Source organism: Myotis davidii, unplaced genomic scaffold, assembly GCF_000327345.1.
Source record: "Myotis davidii unplaced genomic scaffold, ASM32734v1 scaffold221, whole genome shotgun sequence".
In the NCBI taxonomy this organism is placed as follows: Eukaryota; Metazoa; Chordata; class Mammalia; order Chiroptera; family Vespertilionidae; genus Myotis; species Myotis davidii.
The window spans coordinates 7,390,395-7,397,354 of NW_006293349.1; the positions used below are offsets into that span (position 1 = coordinate 7,390,395).

At 45.1% G+C, this 6,960-nt stretch overlaps 1 long non-coding RNA gene across 1 annotated transcript in view; it reads left to right on the forward strand.

Annotated features, from left to right (window-relative positions):
* The window catches only part of LOC107183652, a 16,435-nt gene extending 9,782 nt beyond the window's left edge, over positions 1–6,653 (forward strand). Inside the window, exon 3 of the long non-coding RNA XR_001514440.1 lies at positions 6,422–6,653. This is a non-coding gene — a long non-coding RNA (uncharacterized LOC107183652). The remainder of the gene's footprint in view (positions 1–6,421) is intronic.
* The last annotated feature ends 307 nt before the right edge of the window (positions 6,654–6,960 follow it).

The following is a 6,960-nucleotide window of genomic DNA, read 5'->3' on the forward strand; positions in this document are numbered from 1 at the left end:
AAGAAGGAAAGACTGATTTTACAGCAGCCATTGAGGAGGGGATAAGGGTAGCATGTCAGTTTCAGTTCGAGTCTGTTCAGAGTCTACAGTGCAGGCGGTGGACTGCATACTATTGTCTCTGGTATAGAAAGAGCAAAGGTAAACCCGCGCTAAGAAACTCTGCAGGGGCGATGGGAGAAGCCAGGCGCTGCTGTGTGTCCCTCACTAGAATCCAGGGAAACAGAAGACAAATGCCCTTTGATGCCCAGGCAGTGACGGTGACGGCGATGGCGTAGAACGGAGCTGGCGAGAGGCAGGTGGCACAGGTTCGCTTTGGAGGAAACACAACTCCTTCAAGTATCATGCCATCCATCGTGGGTCTCCCGTAACAGCTGGCTGTATTATTTTCCCCTGAGAATAGACCTCTGTCCTCACAGAGCACTGCCCCCTTAAAGGTTTCAGGACTAGTCACTTGCTTAAGAGAAAGGCACAGTCCTAGCTGGTGAGGCCCCATGGGGTGGAGCAGTGTCCTCTGTACCAAAAGGTCATGGGTTGGTGCCCTTTGGCTCTCACTGGGTTCTCAGAGCCTAACACAACGCCTGGCACACAGTAGGCACTCAGTGCTTTACTGAATGAATTAACAAGCAAGCCCTGTCATGTTCGGACACCCTGCACAGCACATGGTCAGACCAAATAAGGAGGCGGTGAAGGGGATGGGGAGTCTGTTCTGAAAGCTGCCTACTCACCCGGCTCTAGTGCTTTTAAGTTGGTTCATCTCGGTGAATTTGGTTTATCCAGGTCTGTGCTAGGATCGCCACCCTGACCAAGAACTGGCCCTCAGGTTAGCATAATATGATAGAAGGATTCGGTCCACATTGTACAGAAAACCCCAAATAGGCTTAAACAGGACAGATGCCTACTTCTCTCTCATTGTAAACAAGGTCTAAACAGGAAGTTACCCAGGACTGGGGTGGTGTTCTAGGGGTAAAAAGGGTTTTTCCTTTTTCCTTTTTCATAAGGACCCAGGTTCTATCTATCTCGCTGCAAAATTCACCTCAGTATCTGCTTTCTGCTCTACTTCATGACCCAAAACGGCTGCTCAAGCCCAGCCATCCCATCCAACTCCAGGCATCAGGGGGCCAAGGGGGGCAGGGTAATGAAGGGTGATGTTCCCCTTTTCTGAAAATGTCACCAGTAAGTCCCTTAGTTAGAATGTAGTCACACAGCCCTACCCAGTGGCAAGGGGGGCTGGGAATTGCAGTCTCTATTCCCTATAAAGAAAGGAAGGCTGGATACTGGGGGACGATCGGCAGTTTCTGCATAGATTTGCCAAAATATTCGAGGGGACCTCGTTTGCTGTTCCTGGTATCAGCTGGTCTCTCCTCAAATGGACATTATCCAAGCAAGGAAGACCAACCAAGGGGGGCGGGGTGGACCTGTATATCCAACAATGAAAAGCAATTTGAGGGTTGACATGAACACGTTAGTATTCATGCGAGCGCCATCATCATGAGTCGGGAAACGTGTGTTCAGTGTTGCTTTGGTTTTCTTTTGTATCTTCATGACATTTTTGTACCATGGACACTGTCCCAGCCTTTCCGCCTTTCCCCACTGTGGCCACCTCTCCCTCGTCTTGCTGCCAGCTTTGTTTCTAGACACACATTTTCTAAGCTCACACACCTACAGCAGTTCCCCAGGCTCGGGCACTATTCTCTCATCTCATCCTCACTACAACACTATGGAATAGATACAACAGTGTCCTTCTTTCCATTTTGTAGATGAAGAAACTGAGGCACAGAACAGTTCAGTCATTTACCCAAGATGACACAGCCAGGAATTGGCTATCTCGCTGCAAATGGCCAGTTGGAGCCCAGGTGGTCCAACTCCAAGCCCAGTGTTCACAACACCCATGTTTTCACATCAACAGAATAAAATCCAATCCCTCCACCGAGCAGTCAAATATCTGTGCGCCTTTCTTGGTGCAGCCCGTTCAATGCAGTACTCGCCATAAATAAGTGTTGATTGAATGACTGGCTATGCGAATGAATGAACAGTCAGTTCTGATTTCATTCAATCATAGTCCTTATGTTCAATGTCCAGGAGGGGCCGTGGGGGGAAAATTTCAGCTTCTGCCCAAGAAGTCTAATCTCTGAACATGACACTAGGCAACAAGGAAATCAGGCAAGAACTTGTTAGGTTAATTACTCAGCCCCTCACTGTCAGCAAGGGCATCCAAGCAAGCCGGCACTAATAGGTCTGCATCCTACACGGGCTGTAAGCCACAGTGGGCATGGGGGGAGTGGGGAAGGGAGAGGAGCTGGAAATAGGCTGCTGAAATATGGCTCCCCAATGCAGGAAACAAATGCCTTACAATTATACCCTCTTGTTGCCTGGAAAAAATTTGCCAAATCTATCACAGGACAATCCTATTGGCAGAAGTCCTGGTGCCATGAGCAAAATCAATTGCTTTATATAAATGATGGCTGCAGGTGGAAGAGAGTAAAAACCCAACCTTCACTCATAGCATGCTTTACAGGAGACAAATCACTTACACATAACCTCCGACACAATCACGGGTTCTGCGGCTTTATTATTGTCCCCATTTGGCTGATGAGAAAACTGACATGCAAAGATGATGAGTAACATACCCAAAACCACACAACAGAGCGATGACAGCAACCCAAGCCTCCTCTCCCCAAGTCCAGCCCAACTCAGACCAAGAATCCAAGCTGAGGAGTGGAGACGCTGAAGAAGAGCTGGGAAATGGCTGGCACCAGGGCCCTGTGTCAAGGTCTCTGCAGGCTAAGGCATTCACTCCATCAGCAATAATGGTTCTGGATGGGGCCTCTCCTTCCTCATCATCCCCCTCCCCCTTAACATTTAAATGGATGAACTTTAGGCAAAGCAGATTGCCCTCCATAATGTGCCTTTCATCCAAGCAGGTGAAGACCTGAACAGAACACAAAGGCTCCTTGAGCAAGGGGGAATCTCCAGCAGACTGCCGTGGAACTGTGCAGTACCCACTCCAGTGAGAGCTGTGTCAGCTCTCCTGGGTCTCTAGCCTGCCGCCCACACCACAGATTCTGGACTTTGAGGTTTCCCCAATCATATGAACCAATTCCCTATTATATATACACTAGAAGCCCAGCACACAAAATCACGCAGCCCCGCCCACCCGTGCCGGTCTTTGGTCATTACGGCGTTAGGGCCACTAGGTTTTTATAATATAGACTAGAGGCCCAATGCATGAAATTCATGCAAGAGTAGGCCTTCGCAGCCCCAGCTTCATCTGGAAGGTCATTCAGAAGGTTGTCCAGAAGGTCGTCCGGACGGTCGTTCCACTGTTCTGCCGTTCGGTCAATTTGCATATTACACTTTTATTATAGATATACATAATTTGCATACACATACACTTATACATGCTATTGGCTCTGTCCTGGAGAGCCCTGACTAACCCAGGGCCCAGCTGCAGGATGGAGAGCTGTGGGAGCAGATCTCCGCAGATGACGAAGGCTCTCCAGGGAACCGAGCAGGCACTGGGAGCAGGAGTTGCATGCGGTGAGCTTGTGGAGGGCAGTTCTGAAGTGCATGTGCTTCAAGGGATGATGGCGGGCTGCTTGACTTGAGTGAAAATGTTTGCTTAGGGAGAACTCACATTCCTAGCTCTACAGGGAGAAAGAGTATCTTATTCCTGGAAATTCTCTAATAGGTAAGGAAAGGGTAGTATAAAGCTAACTTTGGTTATGAAAATCCCACCAGGTAACACAATGGACAAGTAATTTTTATCACTTTAACCCCTTAAAATAGGGCAGGACTCACGTTCTGACAGAGAAAGAACTTCCCAGTTGCCGTTCGTGTGGAAGAGGCCAGTGGCACCAGCGTGCTTTTATTCTAGCAGAACCTGGGGCCATAAAGGTCTTCATGACAGAGCAAAGGAAAAGTAGAACTTCCTATTTGTGTTTTTTTTTAATATATTTTTTATTGTTGATAGGATTACAGATATCTCCCATTTCCCCCTTTTATCCCCCTCCTCCCAGCCTCTCCCCACCCACCCATGTCTTTATCACCCTATTGCCATAGCCTATGTCCATGGGCTATGCATATCTATAATAATAAGAATGTAATATGCTAATTAGACCAGACATGCTTCCGATGACCTTCCGGACGAAGCTGGGGCTGCAAGGGAAGCCCAGGTCCCGGGTGCCGGAGGGAAGCCAGTGCCAGCAGCCGGGGAAGGAAGGCCTACTCTTGCACGAATATCGTGCACTGGGCCTCTAGTAAGTATATAATTTCTTTGGTTAATCTGTTCTTGTTCTCCCAGCCTCACACTGAGATATGTCAGTCTGTTCCATGCCTACCTGCTCTGGGTATTATTTTGTTGGTCAATTCATTTTGTGCATTAGATTCCACAAATAAGTGAGATCCAGTGATATTTGCCTTTCTCAATTTGGCTTATTTCACTGAGCATAACTTATTTGTTTTAGATATGTAATTTCAGCAAACATATCCATTAAAACACACAATCTCTTCATCAGCTGCACGAAAGTTTATTTTTAAACAGATAGTCAAAATATTTAAGCCATAACCCTATCAGGGCTGAAGCTGGGTCGTCCATTACAGAGCTACAGGTTTACATTCACTCTTACCAAAATGTCTACAGCATTGCAGTCTTTATTTGGAGAATATTTTTTATGTCGATAATGGAAAGCATACAAGTCCATTTACATTTCACTTTTATCATCAAAGTAGCTTTCAAAGAAGTTTCTAGGCTCAAAATATACCAGGCAGGTATTAGCCAAGGTTAAATTTTATTTATTTTTACTTATATTTTTAATATATTTTTATGGATTTCAGAGAGAAAAGGAAAGGGGGAGAGAGAGAGAGAGAGAGAGAGAGAGAGAGAGAGAGAGAGAGAGAGAGAGAGAGAGAGAGAGAGAGAGAGAGAGAGAGAGAGAGAGAGAGAGAGAGAGAGAGAGAGAGAGAGAGAGAGAGAGAGAGAGAGAGAGAGAGAGAGAGAGAGAGAGAGAGAGAGAGAGAGAGAGAGAGAGAGAGAGAGAGAGAGAGAGAGAGAGAGAGAGAGAGAGAGAGAGAGAGAAATATCAATGATGAGAGAGAATCATTGATCGGCTGCCTCCTGCACACTCCCCACTGGGGGGGTCGAGCCCCAACCCAGGCATGTGCCCTGACCAGGAATTGAGCCATGACCTCCTGGTTCATAGGTCAACATTCAACCACTGAGTGACACCAACCGGGCTAAGGTAAAATTTTAAAAGTATTATTTCTATAATGAAAATCTTACATCTAAAATGAAAGACTAATAAAAGAGTGCTGACTTATTCTATAAATTTTAATCTACTCAAGAAAAACTATTTTAGTGGCGTAATCTATATATATAAAGCCTAAGCAACCAATGGACTGAACAACCGGTCGCTATGATGCACACTGACCACCAAGGGACAGATGCTCAATGTAGGAGCTGCCTCCTGGTGGTCAGTGCGCTCCCACAGCCAACCTCCCACGGCCGGCCCCGATTGTGCACAAATTCGTGCACCAGGCCTCTAGTTTTTAAATAACCACATGAGACCATAACAATTAAACTTACCTTGCCTATCACTTAGGATGTTTTCAGCTGCAAATATGAGAAAAGACAACTAAAATGTGCTTAAACCATTCGGGTATGTCTTTCGCTTAACAAAACCTCTTGAGGTAGGTGGCTCTGAGCAGAGCTCTTTCCTTCTTTTTGCTCGGCCACCCATGGTCGTTGGCGACCATCCCTTAGTGATTGCAAAATGGCTGCGACAGCTGCAAACAACACATCATCACACAAGGATAGCCAAAGTAGGAATGTTGGGGCAGGAGAGGTGACAAGTACATACCCTCCTATGCCTCTCTCTTTTTTCAGAGAGGATGACTATCTCTCCCAGAAGCCTCCAGCTGGCTTCCCATTACCTCTCATGGGCCAGAACAAAGTCACTTGCTCACCTCTCACCCAATTTGTACCAAATGGGAATAGGACTGCCTTGATTAGCTAGCATTTTAGTCAGGTGCCTGAACAAGTGGGCTTCTGTCACCAAGGAAGAAAGTAGAGTAGGCAATCAAGAGTGCCTCCCAAATATGGGTATAGAATAATAGCTCTAATTGCTGAGTATTTTTAGTATTAGGTACCTTGTTGCGTACTGTATATGCATCAGGTCATTTCATTCTCACCAGTGAGAGGCCACTGTTAACTCCATTTTCCAGATGAGGAAAGTGAGGCACAGAGAGGTCAGATAGTTTCTCCCAGGACTACACCTGGTAAATGGCAAGTATCCATTTCCCAACAGTTTAAATAGGGTTTCATCCAGATATCCAACCCCACAGCCTACAAAGTCTTGGCTTGAGTGGCTACAACATTTTTACGCAGAAAAGACAACTGAGGTACCTAGAAAATTCATGTTGGGAGGTAATACAGTACAAGGAGAAAAGTGGTCAAGTCCTTCAGATTTCCAAGGAAAAGCGTTTTATTTCACATATCTTTATTGCATTATGCTGAGAAGGAAGGAAAAGTATTCCAGGTATTGCAAACTTAAAATGATCCTTTTAAAATGTCTTTCATTTATTGCTAAAAAAAAAAAAAAAAAAAAAGTTTAATGTTGTAAAAGCCACTTATGTTGCCAACACCAGGATAAAAGTGTTTATTAATCATTTCACATATTTCATTATAATATACGTATATACATTTTACTATGTTTTACTCCAAGCCTTTTTCTTTATTTTCCATAGTCTTCCTGAACATCATTTGGGACAGTTAGAAAATATTCTAATTTTATTTATCCATTGTAGGCCATCTGCATTTCTTTCTAATTTTTGTATCAGAAATAACAACACAATAAATGTCTTTTTCTTATAGCTTTCTTCTTCTTCCGGAGTTTTCCTCTAGAATAAATTCTAAGTGGGATAAGGTGGTTGAAGGACCTGACCATTTGTATAACTTTTTCTGTC